This window comes from Salvelinus namaycush, chromosome 21, assembly GCF_016432855.1.
Source record: "Salvelinus namaycush isolate Seneca chromosome 21, SaNama_1.0, whole genome shotgun sequence".
Classification (NCBI taxonomy): domain Eukaryota; kingdom Metazoa; phylum Chordata; class Actinopteri; order Salmoniformes; family Salmonidae; genus Salvelinus; species Salvelinus namaycush.
Window position 1 is genome coordinate 45,231,241 of NC_052327.1, and position 14,189 is coordinate 45,245,429.

At 40.6% G+C, this 14,189-nt stretch overlaps 1 protein-coding gene and 1 pseudogene across 4 annotated transcripts in view; both read left to right on the top strand.

Annotated features, from left to right (window-relative positions):
- Positions 1-1,702: 1,702 nt before the first annotated feature.
- On the top strand, positions 1,703-3,663 carry LOC120065921 (annotated as a pseudogene).
- A 525-nt stretch (positions 3,664-4,188) lies between these two features.
- Positions 4,189-14,189, top strand: part of ppfibp1b (PPFIA binding protein 1b) — a 57,754-nt gene continuing 47,753 nt past the window's right edge. For all 4 annotated transcript variants that reach the window (XM_039017765.1, XM_039017766.1, XM_039017767.1 and 1 more), the window contains exon 1: positions 4,189-4,323. The gene's annotated coding sequence lies outside the window, so the exon portion shown is untranslated. The remainder of the gene's footprint in view (positions 4,324-14,189) is intronic.

Consider the following 14,189-nt stretch of genomic DNA (forward strand, 5'->3'; position numbering starts at 1 on the left):
ACCTTCACACTCCTGGGCCAGACTACACTCAATCATATGACCCACTGAAGAGATGATTCTTCAGTAAAGACTTAAAAGTTGAGACCGAGTCTGCGTCTCTCACATGGGTAGGCAGACCATTCCATAAAAATGGAGATCTATAGGAGAAAGCCCTGCCTCCAGCTGTTTGCTTAGAAATTCTAGGGACAATTAGGAGGTCTGCGTCTTGTGACCGTAGCGTACGTGTAGGTATGTACGGCAGGACCAAATCGGAAAGATAGGTAGGAGCAAGCCCATGTAATGCTTTGTAGGTTAGCAGTAAAACCTTGAAATCAGCCCTTGCCTTAACAGGAAGCCAGTGTAGGGAGGCTAGCACTGGAGTAATATGATAAAAAAATTGGGTTCTAGTCAGGATTCTAGCAGCCGTATTTAGCACTAACTGAATTTTATTTAGTGCTTTATCCGGGTAGCCGGAAAGTAGAGTATTGCAGTAGTCTAACATAGAAGTAACAAAAGCGTGGATAAATTTTTCTGCATAATTTTTGGACAGAAAGTTTCTGATTTTTGCAATGTTATGTAGATGGGAAAAAGCTGCCCTTGAAACAGTCTTGATATGTTCGTCAAAAGAGAGATCAGGGTCCAGAGTAACGCCGAGGTCCTTCACAGTTTTATTTGAGACGACTTTACAACCATCAAGATTAATTGTCAAATTCAACAGAAGATCTCTTTGTTTCTTGGGACCTAGAACAAGCATCTCTGTTTTTTCCGAGTTTAAAAGTAGAAAGTTTTCAGCCATCCACTTCCTTATGTCTGAAACACAGGCTTCCAGCGAGGGCAATTTTGGGGCTTCACCATGTTTCATTTAAATGTACAGCTGTGTGTCATCCGCATAGCAGTGAAAGTTAACATTATGTTTTCGAATGACATCCCCAAGAGGAAAAATATATAGTGAAAACAATAGTGGTCCTAAACGGAACCTTGAGGAACCGAAATGTACAGTTGATTTGTCAGAGGACAAACCATTCACAGAGACAAACTGATATCTTTCCGACAGATAAGATCTAAACCAGGCCAGAACTTGTCCGTGTAGACCAATTTGGGTTTCCAATCTCTCCAAAAGAATGTGGTGATCGATGGTATCAAAGGCAGCACTAAGGTCTAGGAGCACGAGGACAGATGCAGAGCCTCGGTCTGACGCCATTAAAAGGTCATTTACCACCTTCACAAGTGCAGTCTCAGTGCTATGATGGGATCTAAAACCAGACTGAAGCATTTCGTATACATTGTTTGTCTTCAGGAAGGCAGTGAGTTGCTGCGCAACAGCTTTTTCTAACATTTTTGACTACTTTCCCTGTAGTGAGATCATGAGATCACTCATGACTACAGCTGCTTTTTGGTAATTATATTTAGATCAACCCTGCCCTCTCCTCCTTTTAGCCCCCCTGCTAGGAGAATTACATTTCCATAATTTTACAAATGTGATACCACTTGGGTAAGTGTGATTTAAGTGTGCCCATGGTAAGCTGGTGTAAAGTTCTGTTTTCATAACCAGCACTCCTACTCTGAGATGCTTTAAGGATCAGTTTTGCTTTTCAGATCATAATAATTAAGACTGGGGGAACCTGATTCTATGTCAGCGCTCCTACTCTAAGACGCTTTGTGAATATGGGTTGTGGTGTGTACATAAAGTCGGCACTGTGGAGGGTCCATTCTGTTGATATGACAGGCTGCATCTCTACCCTGCAGGAGAGGGACTACCTATGTCACAGAGCTCTATGAGTGGTTTAGGTAAGAATTCCAGCTGTGTCATTTCAAAATATATTTTTTTTTGTTAAGTTAAATATATAATGTCTCTTGTTCACGAATGATAGCAATCAGAAACTGACCATAAAAACCAAAGGACATTCAACTTAAAAGCAAGAAAAGCAATCTACTGTATTACACATTGAAGCTCTTAAAAGAAATCCATTTAACTTTTTTGGGACAAAAGTAGGAAAAAGTATCTGAGAATGACAGGGAAAAGATAAGCTTCTGTTAGTCTAGCTACCATTGTTTTTGCCATTTTCTATCACTCTATGGAACTCTGTCTTTGTGACATACAGTACAAATGTTTCAACCAAGAAACAGACACTTTAAAAGTGGTTTTAAAACCGTTACAAATACAGCTGAATCTATATAATTTTACGTTATTGATTGATTAGATATAATTGTATCGTTTAACTCTAATCTTTTCATTTCAAAATATTTATCTCTGTGTTCTTTTCTTTGGTTGTCTATTTGGGATAGAAAGTTTATGAATGTGTGCCCCGGTGGACTGATTACTCTGCATGAGTTCCAGAGATACTTCTGTAATGGAACTGGGGGCAATGAGTCAGCTACGCTGAGCAGATATTCACCATCTTGGATAATAACAGGGTAGGCACCAAAAACATACTTTTCTTATCTTTAAACAAACTCTTTTTCCTTTTGTCTTTTCAGTCTTCTCAATATTTTTGTTCAATGTTAGCCATCCTCAGAACAGACAGAAGCTCTGTATTGCTGCACTGGTATTTGCATAATTCTTTACAAAATGCTGGCAATACTTTACCTTTTGTTACTCTGCTACTGTTGTAGTATCACTAACTATTATCTAACAAAATTGTACTAATATATTGTCAGTACAGGTAACTGCATAGTAGTAGAATTAAGCCTTTTTTACACAAGTGGAATAGGGAACAGACGTTACCACATAGGTATAGGGCAAATTAAGGCAAAGTGTTACCAGAATATTTAATACTGTGTGAGAGACTGGGGATCTGTGGTTATGCACAGGGTGGGGTTGTTGGTTTACGGGAGTATGTGACAGCCATCAGTATGCTGATTGAAGTTAGCCCAGTAGAGATACCGTATAATACATTATATTTCATTATGTCATCCCAAGGGGTACTGTAGATGCAATGCATTATGAGGATGAAAATTGAACAATGCTACTGTTCTTTGCCTTGCTCAAACGTCTTTGCTCAAGATCAGATCACTTCTCAGGGGAATTCAATATAATTGAATCATTAGTGAAATTTATGTGGGTGCCATGGGAGGCTGGGAACCTACTGGCCACTGCATTGCACTGGCAGTGGCACTTGCCCCAACTGCATTTGTAGCAGATGTTACTGTGCTTGTTATTCACTAGATGGTGCTAAATGTCAAATTTCACAAAGTATATGGTCTCTGATTACACAGGCTGTGTACAAGATGAGTGTGGCAGCCTTGTTCACCAAGCCGAACCCACTTACAGCTGAGGAGCACACCAACAGAATATTTGTAAGATTGGATAAAGACAACAATGGTAAGGATCGCACAGGAACCATTTCAAAACACAGGTAATCCTAATGTAAGGTTACAAAACCTACAGCATCCCAGTTAGCTATTGCTGCAGTTCCTCTCCCTCTATTCTAATCATCCAGCCCTGCCTTGAACTGTATTTTCTGGGATTTGTGATTGTAACTACATCTTGTGAGTGTGCAGCCAATACAAGGCTGTAAACATATAATTTTGATCATTCTATTGTATTCTATTTTCTTCTATAACATTCAGTTCTATTTAGCCATCAGCCTGGAAGAGTTCATTGTGGGGGCCCTGGATGATGAGTGGATCAGGGAGATGCTGGAGTGTGACCCCAACACTGAATGTGGAAAGGATGGCGCTTGAGTAAAGACAGACAGAGAGGTGATGTGGATGGATCCAGACCTTCATTTCATTCTCTCTTTGATGTCAGCTGATGCACTGAACTGGACATATGGGCTGAGACAATCTCTGGAATCTAGCTATCTGTGCAACGTTTCCAAACGCCAAGACTATCAGTGTTTTTATGTGTTACAGATCTTGAAAGCAACACTGTAGCTGAGTTCCATTCCTAAACAAAATACCATTCTATTAACAAGGTCTACGATGTTTTTCCCCCTTATTGTACAAGAAAGGCAATAGAACACTGGAAATTTGAAAAGTAATTATGAAACACATTTTCCAGACCATTTCACTTAGGCTACGTGTGTGCCCCCTACAGACCACATGGGTTCGTCTTGCTTTTTAAAATTGATTGGCAGGCACGTCCCAAACTCTGAAAAGATCACAGAGACTTCCCTCTTGCCAAACCAATCCAGTCGGGAGCGGGGCGGGATGTGCCTGTCTGCGATGACGTTTCCACTTTCCAACTTCCCATCGTCCCATTTCCGACATGGCGTAGAGAAGAGGCAACGCAGCGGGCTGGCATTGTAGCGGAAAAGTTGATAAAGTACAGGGATTTCGTTATTTCAGTAGGAGGATATATAAACAGTTGGAAGTTGTAACTAGGATTCAAGCAAAGTTTCGGTAAGTGCGACATTTATGCAGATGTTTTGTATCCATCTAATTCAGTCACAGTGAGTAGTGGCTGCTGTGATTTGGCAACAATGACAATGTTGACAGTCGTAATGTTACTTTTATCCAACTCATTCTAATATTAGCACTTTTAATGACATACTTTTGCAATGTTAGTTTTGCACATTGAGTTCTTTGCAAGGAAACTTATTGACAGCTTTTAGTTTGTTCCAGTGAATGAATGTAGCCTACGTACGTCAAATTAGTTATTAAAAAAGTGACATTTTATAATAATTCAACCCTAACAGATAGCATGTAGCCAGCAACGTGGCTTCTCACTGTAATCTACAGTAGGGGACTTCAACCTTTTCTTGCCCAGGGACCCCCTCCCAGGCAAACCGGCGACCCAGGGACCCCAATCATATGTTAACAAAAAAAATGTCACGTCCTGTCAGGTGAATGATAATGGCAAGGAGAAGTAATCAACATTTTAAAAAATTATATAATTGTGATTTTTTTTAAATTATTGACCTCCCCACGTTGTTGGAAGAGGAAGTATAACTCTATAGCAGGGATTTTCAACTAGATATAGCTGCGGGACAATTTATTTTTTTCTTGAGCGATGGTCAGGGCGCCCAACCTGGTCTCATTCTGTCTGTTAATCTGAGACACTCGATTTAGTATGATATGTTGTTACTTTTCGTATGGTATGTATTAATTTGTGGATGTCATAAACCTTATATTCATTTCGGATTGGACGTTAAATGGCTGTCCTGACTCTCTGTGGTCACTAAAGATCCCACTTATCGTAAGAGTAGGGGTGTTAACCCCTGTGTCCTCGCTAAATTCCCAATCTGGCCCTCATACAGTCAACTAATCATCCCCAGTCTAGAATTGGCTCATTCATCCTGGTAAAATACGGGTTATTTATTATTTTTTAAATATGTTACTAATTACAATTTGTATTATATGTTAGGAATTAGCAAAATGTACAAAATGTACAATATGTTACAAATCTGAAAAATGTACTACATGTTACGAATTTGCAAAATGTATGATTTGTTACAATTCTAACTAGGTGACTAATGTTAGCTAGCTGGACGTTCGCGTTATACACCCACCCCGACTTTTGTTTTTGCCTTAAATAACCATATGTCTTATGTAACCATACCACACGTAACATACACTACATGCCCAAAAGTATGTGGACATCTGCTTGTCGAACATCTCATTCCAAAATCAAGGGCATTAATATGGAGTTGGTCACCCCCTTTGTTGCTATAACAGCCTCCACCCTTCTGGGAAGGCTTCCCACTAGATGTTGGAACATTGCTGCAGGGACTTGCTTCCATTAAACCACGAGCATTAGTGAGGTCAGACACTGATGTTGGGTGTTAAAGCCTGGCTCACAGTCGCGTTCCAATTCATCCCAAAGGTGTTCGGTGGGGTTGAGGTCAGGGCTCTGTGCAGGCAAGTCAAGTTCTTTCACACCGATCTCGACAAACCATTTCTGTATGGACCTCGCTTTGTGCACGGGGGCATTGTCATGCTGAAACAGGAAAGGGCCTTTCCCAAACTGTTGCCACGAAGTTGGAAGCACAGAATTGTCTAGAATGTCATTATATGCTGTAGCGTTAAGATTTCCCTTCACTGGAACGAAGGAGCCTAAACCATTAAAAACAGCTCCAGACCATTATTCCTCCTCCACCAAACTTTACAGTTGGCACTATGCATTTGGGCAGGTTGCGTTCTCCTGGCATTTGCCAAACCCAGATTCGTTTGTTGGACTGCCAGATGGGAAACGTGATTCATCACTCCAGAGAACACGTTTCCACTGCTCCAGAGTCCAATGGCGGCAAGCTTTACACCTCTCCAGCCGATGCTTGGCAGTGTGCATGGTAATCTTAGGCTTGTGTACTGCTGCTCGGCCATGGAAACCCATTTCATGACACTCCCGACGAACAGTTATTGTGCTGACGTTGCTTCCAGAGCGTTTGGAACTCGGTAGTGAGTATTGCAACTGAGGACAGACTATTTTTACTCGCTACGCACTTCAGCACTCGGTGGCGAACTGACTTGTTGGAAAGGTGGCATCCTATGACATTGCCATGTTGAAAGTGTCACTGAGCTCTTCAGTAAGGCCAAGCAAAGCACTTGGGTGGCCAAGTAAAATCACCCGCGTGCCAAATTCGGCCTGTGGGCCGCCATTTGGTGAAACCTGTTCTATAGTCTATTAGTTAGAAAGGTACTGTAACTCCAAACCACATTTTCGCTAAGAGCAGCTGTTTAGCTAGTTAAACAAAGGTTAGCCATGTGTTGGCAAAATGTATGTCCAAGTCAAGAAAGCCTTTACACGGGTGCTTTTTCAAAGCCTATGTCAAATACTCCAGTGAGAATAATTGGCGCCAATGAGTGTAATTTGCTCAATATTAGGACTTGAAAAATAAAGTTGACATAATTTGACATTAGATTCTCTCCTCTGTTAATACTGTAGTTATGTAATTCAAAGTTTGGTTGTTCGGTTGCTAGCAATATTCATAACATGGGGGGGGACCAATCCATATTTTAGCGGACCAACTGCAGTACCTCCGCGGGCCCTAGAGGGCATACCCCTGATCTACAGACAGCTGTGATGCTTTCAAACACTTGCTGCCAGTCATCAATATGTTACCGATTTCGCAACAGTCGTTCAAACAGCAGCGTTTTAACAGATGGCCACGTATGTTCTCACCTAGATTCAGGTTGATTCATTGTTTTCGCTAAGCTTATAAGGTAGAATTTATTTTGATCCACACACTAGTTGAGTCAACTGTTATGACTTTAAAAAAAATATATATTTTGTTCTATTTCTCTAGCACAGGGCTCTCCAACCCTGTTCCTGGAGCGCAACCGTCCTGTAGGTTTTCGCTCCAACTCTAATCTAGCACACCTGATTCTAATAATTCGCTGGTTGATTAGCAGAATGAGATTAGTTACAACTGGTTGGATTGAAAACCTACATGAGGGTAGCTCTCCAGGAACAGGGTTGGCGAGCCCTGCTCTAACGTCTTCTGTTAGTTTATATTTCTGCATGAGCTTTTCGATGGAGAATGCTTCTCAAAAGGAGGCTACTGTAGCAAATAGACTTCAAGATGACAACAATTATAATTTTGCCTCTTTCAGAGCACTGCTCTCCTCCTGTCTTTTCCACAGATGTGCTGCTACACTGTTTCAAATGTCAGGGAACCCCTTGAGCCCAGTTGTCAGAGCTTGCTCTCCTCTCCACTGCACAATAGCAAATATATGCTAAGTGGGATCCTTGGGACATCCCTAACTTTAATCCGTACCTTAACCGTTTTAAATGGCAACTTCAATGGGGTGACGTCAGAGCTGGATGTCACCCCATTGCAAGGATCCCACTTAGACTTTTCCGATAGCAAATATCTTTCAGTGAAATAGAAGTGAATGGTAAAATCAGTTTGACTGTTCAATGGAATCATTGGTATGTTCCCTTATCAGGCATATGTTTAATGTCTTTCGTTGAGTGGCATTTATAATTTTTTTCACCTTTATTTTACCAGGTAGGCCAGTTGAGAACAAGTTCTCATTTACAACTGCGACCTGGCCAAGATAAAGCAAAGCAGTGTGACAAAAACAACAACACAAAGTTACACATGGGATAAACAAACATACAGTCAATAACACAATAGAAAAATATGTATACAGTGTGTGCAAATTAAGTAAGGAGGTAAGGCAATAAATAGGCCAATAGTGGCAAAGTAATTACAATTTAACAATTTACACTGGAGTGATATATGTGCAGATGAGGATGTGCAAGTAGAAATACTGGTGTGCAAAAGAGCAGAAAAACAAATATGGGGATGAGGTAGGTAGTTGGTTGGATGGGCTATTTACAGATGGGCTGTGTACAGCTGCAACGATCGGTAAGCTGCTCTGACAGCCGATGCTTGAAGTTAGTGAGGGAGATATAAGTCTCCAACTTCAGTGATTTTTGCAATTCGTTCCAGTCATTTGCAGCAGAGAACTGGAAGGAAAGGCGTCCAAAAAGGTGTTGGCTTTGGGGGTGACCAGTGAAATATACCTGTTGGAGCGCGTGCTACGGGTGGGTGCTGCTATGGTGACCAGTGAGCTGAGATAAGGCAGGGCTTTACCTAGCAGAGACTTACAGATGACCTGGAGCCAGCGGGTTTGGCGACGAATATGTAGCGAGGACCAGCCAACGAGAGCATACAGGTCGCAATGGTAGGTAGTATATGGGGCTTTGGTGACATTAAATAGCAGGGCTCTAAATTAACATTCTGGGAGTGAGTCTGATCTGCTCTAGAGAGGTCCAAATTGTAATGCAAGTGTTTCTTCCTATTTGTGCTTTTGGAATGCTTAAGCACCAAAGCTGAATAACTGCTTCTCTTACGTTCACTCGGGTGTATAGTCTGAGTAACGTTAGAATGTGTGGTTTATGCTAGAGGTCGACCGATTATGATTTTTCAACGCCGATACTGATTATTGGAGGACCAAAAAAAGCTGATACGGATTTAAATCGGCCGTTTATTACAATTTTTTTTTTTTTTTTTTTTTTAATGACAATTACAACAATACTGATTGAACACTTATTTTAACTTAATATAATACATCAATAAAATCAATTTAGCCTCAAATAAATAATGAAACATGTTCAATTTGGTTTAAATAATGCAACAACAAAGTGTTGGAGAAGAAAGTAAAAGTGCAATATGTGCCATGTAAAAAAGCTATTGTTTAAGTTCCTTGCTCAGAACATGAGAACGTGAAAGCTGGTGGTTCCTTTTAACATGAGTCTTCAATATTCCCAGGTAAGAAGTTTTAGGTTGTAGTTATTATAGGAATTATAGGACTACTTCTCTCTATACGATTTGTATTTCATATACCTTTGACTATTGGATGTTCTTATAGGCACTTTAGTATTGCCAGTGTAACAGTATAGCTTCCGTCCCTCTCCTCGCTCCTACCTGGGCTCGAACCAGGAACACATCGACAACAGCCACCCTCGAAGCAGCGTTACCCATCGCTCCACAAACGCCACGGCCCTTGCAGAGCAAGGGGAACAACTACCCCAAGTCTCCGAGCGAGTGACGTTTGAAACGCTATTAGCGCGCACCCCGCTAACTAGCTAGCCATTTCACATCGGTTACACCAGCCTAATCTCGGGAGTTGATAGGCTTGAAGTCATAAACAGCACAATGCTTGAAGCACAGTGAAGAGCTGCTGGCAAAACGCAGGAAAGTGCTGTTTGAATGAATGCTTACGAGCCTGCTGGTGCCTACCATCACTGTCAGACTGCCCTATCAAATCATAGACTTAATTACAACATAATAACACACAGAAATATGAGCCTTAGGTCATTAATATGGTCGAATCCGGAAACTATCATCTCGAAAACAAAACGTTTATTCTTTCAGTGAAATACGGAACCGTCACATATTTTATCTAACGGGTGGCATCCATAAGTCTAAATATTCCTGTTACATTGCACAACCTTCAATGTTATGTCACAATTACGTAAAATTCTGGCAAATGAGTTCGCACCAAACTGTTGCATATACCCTGACACTGCGTGCAATGAACGCAAGAGAAGTGACACAATTTCACCTGGTTAATATTGCCTGCTAACCTGGATTTCTTTTAGCTAAATATGCAGGTTTAAAAATATATACTTTTTTGTATTGATTTTAAGAAAGGCATTGATGTTTATGGTTAGGTACAGTTGTGCAACGATTGTGCTTATTTTGCAAATGCGCTTTTGTTAAATCATCCCCCGTTTGGCGAAGTTGGCTGTCTTTGTTAGGAAGAAAGTCTTCACACAGTTTGCAATGAGCCAGGCGGCCCAAACTGCTTCATATACCCTGACTCTGTTGCAAGAGAAGTGACACATTTTCCCTAGTTAAAAGAAATTCATGTAAGCAGGCAATATTAACTTCTTATGGCTGGGGGCAGTATTGAGTAGCTTGGATGAATATGGTGCCCAGAGTAAACTGCCTGCTCCTCAGTCCCAGTTGCTAATATATGCATATTATTAGTATATTTGGATAGAAAACACTCTGAAGTTTCTAAAACTGTTTGAATGATGTCTGAGTATAACAGAACTCGTATGGCAGGCAAAAACCTGAGAAAAAATTCAACCAGGAAGTGGGAAATCTGAGGTTGGTTGATTTTCAACTCAGCCTCTATTGAAGATAAAGTGGGATATTGGTCATGTTGCACTTCCTAAGGCTTCCACTAGATGTCAACCATCTTTAGAAACTTGTTTGAGGCTTCTACTGTAAAGGGGGGCTGAATGAGAGGGGATTGAGTCAGAGGTCTGGCAGAGTGCCAGGAGCTTGTCACGCGCATTCACATGAGAGGTAGCTCCCATTCCATTTGCTTTTTGTGAAGACAAAGGAATTCTCCGGTTGGAACATTATTGAAGATTTATGTTAAAAACATCCTAAAGATTGATTCTATACATCGTTTGACATGTTTCTACGGACTGTAACGGAACTTTTTGACATTTCGTCTGCAACTAGTGAACGCGCTTCGTGAGTTTTGATTTGTTTACCAAACGCGCTAACAAAAGTAGCTATTTGGACATAAATGATGGACATTATCGGACAAATCAAACATTTATTGTGGAACTGGGATTCCTGGGAGTGCATTCTGATGAAGATCATCAAAGGTAAGTGAATATTTATAATGTTATTTCTTACTTCTGTTGACTGCACAATATGGCGGATATCTTTTTGTCTTGATTGGGCTCTGAGCGCCAACCTCAGATTATTGCATGGTTTGCTTTTTCCGTAAAGCTTTTTTGAAATCTGACACAGCGGTTACATTAAAGAGAAGTGGATCTAAAATTCCATGTATAACACTTGTATCTTTGATCAACGTTTATTATGAGTGTTTCTGGAAATTGATGTTGCTCTCTGCAAAATCACCGGATGTTTTTGGAACTACTGAACATAACGCGCCAATGTATACTGAGATTTTTTTATATAAATATGAACTTTACCGAACAAAACATACATGTATTGTGTAACATGAATTCCTATGAGTGTCATCTGATGAAGATCATCAAAGGTTAGGGATTAATTTTATCTCTATTTCTGCATTTTGTGACAACTGTCTTTGGCTGGGAAAATGGCTTTGTTTTTCTGTGATTTGGCGGTGACCTAACATAATCGTTTGTGGCGCTTTCGCTGTAAAGCCTTTTTGAAATCGGACACTGTGGTGGGATTAACAACAAGGTTACCTTTAAAATGGTATAAGATACTTGTATGTTTGAGGAATTTTAATTATGAGATTTCTGTTGTTTGAATTTGGCGCCCTGCACTTTCACTGGCTGTTGTCATATCGATCCCGTTAACGGGATCGCAGCCATAAGTTTTAACTGACTTGCCTAGTTAAATAAAGGTTCAAAAAAGTATAATAAATCGGCCAAATCGCTGTCCAAAAATACCGATTTCCGATTGTTATGAAAGCTTGAAATCGGCCCCAATTAATCGGCCATTCCGATTAATCGGTCAGCCAAGTTTATGCTATCTAAAAGAATAGCAATAGCCTATCCTCCAACCAACTGAACAAGGCATGCATGTAGTAGTTTTGTTGCCTGACTACCCAGTCCTTGCTCCGGCCAAACGATACCCCACTGCCAAAGACGTTAGTTTCTTCTCCGTGATGAGTCTGGATCTGAGTATCTACCCACGGATTTCTAGAAAGCAAACGCATTCTAACTGTTCTGATTGGTCCCAGAAGTCGATGGGTTGGGCCAGAGCAAGAACACACGTGGGAAAAATATGTTTTGACACTTCGTCGTTGGCTTTGATACTCTGATTAGAAATGATCCAATCGCTGATGACTTTGTTTTGTACATCACCACAATCGACTTCAACAATGGCAGTCAGACTGAAGTATGTAGCAAACATAGATCAGCAGACGTATTCAGTTCAAGTCATCAGGCAACCTGTCTTGCACCATGTGCATATGAAAATGCCATAGAGATTGAGTATTTTCACAGTTAACGAAGCATATACATACATACATACATACATACATACAGTTGAAGTCGAAAGTTTACATACACCTTAGCCAAATACATTTAAACTCAGTTTTTCACAATTTCTGACTTTTAATCCTAGTAAAAATTCCTTGTCTTAGGTCAGTTAGGCTCACCACTTTATTTTAAGAATATGAAATGTCAGAATAATAGTAGAGAATGATTTATTTCAGCTTTTATTTCTTTCATCACATTACCAGTGGGTCAGAAGTTTACATACACTCAATTAGTATTTGGTAGCATTGCCTTTAAATTGTTTAACTTGGGTCAAATGTTTCAGGTAGCCTCCCACAAGCTTCCCACAATAAGTTGGGTGAATTTTGGCCCATTCCTCCTGACAGAGCTGGTGTAACTGAGTCAGGTTTGTAGGCCACCTTGCTTGCACATGCTTTTTCAGTTCTGCCCACAAATTGTCTATGGGATTGAGGTCAGGGCTTTGTGATGGCCACTCCAATACCTTGACTTTGTTGTCCTTAAGCCATTTTGCCACAATTTTGGAAGTATGCTTGGGGTCATTGTCCATTTGGATGACCCATTTGCGACCAAGCTTTAACTTCCTGACTATTGTCTTGAGATGTTGCTTCAATATATCCACAATTGTCTTTCCTCATGATGCCATCTATTTTGTGAAGTGCACCAGTCCCTCCTGCAGCAAAGCACCCCCACATCATGATGCAAGCCACCCCCGTGCTTCACGGTTGGGATGGTGTTTTTCGGCTTGCAAGCATCCCCCCTTTTCCTCCAAACATAACGATGGTCATTATGGCCAAACAGTTCTATTTTTATTTCATCAGACCAGAGGACATTTCTCCAAAAAGTATGTTCTTTGTCCCCATGTGCAGTTCCAAACTCTAGTCTGACTTTTTTATGGTGGTTTTGGAGCAGTGTCTTTTTCCTTGCTGAGCGGCCTTTGAGGTTATGTCGATATAGGACTCGTTTTACTATGGATATAGATACTTTTGTACTTGTTTCCTCCAGCATCTCCACAAGGTCCTTTGCTGTTCTAGGATTGATTTGCACTTTTCGCACCAAAGTATGTACATCTCTAGGAGACAGAACATGTCTCCTTTCTGAGAGGTATGATGGCTGCGTGGTCCCATGGTGTTTATACTTGCTTACTATTGTTTGTACAGATGAACATGGTACCTTCATGCGTTTAGAAATGGCTCCAAAGGATGAACCAGACTTGAGGTCTACAATTTTTCTTCTGAGATCTTGACTGATTTCTTTTGATTTTCCCATGGTGTCAAGCAAAGAGGCACTGAGTTTGAAGGTAGGCCTTGAAATACATCCACAGGTACACCACCAATTGACTCAAATGATGTCAATTAGCCTCAGAAGCTTCTAAAGCCATTACATTTTCTGGAATTTTCCAAGCTATTTAATGGCACAGTCAACTTAGTGTATGTAAACTTCTGAGCCACTGGAATTGTGATACAGTGAACTATAAGTGAAATAATCTCTCTGTAAACAATTGTTGGAACAATTGCGTGTCATTCACAAAGTAGATGTCCTAACCGACTTGCCAAAACTATAGTTTGTTAACCAGAAATTTGTGGAGTGGTTGAAAAACGAGTTTTATTGACTCCAACCTAAGTGTATGTAAATGTCCGACTTCAACTGTATATATGTGTATGTATATATCTGTGTATATACATGCATATGTATGTACGTTCCTACAGTCTCTGTACGTACGTACGATTCGACCATATTAATGACCAAAGGCTCATATTTCTGTGTGTTATTATGTTATAATTAAGTCTATGATTTGATAGAGCAGTCTGACTGACCGATGGTAGGCAGCAGCAGGCTC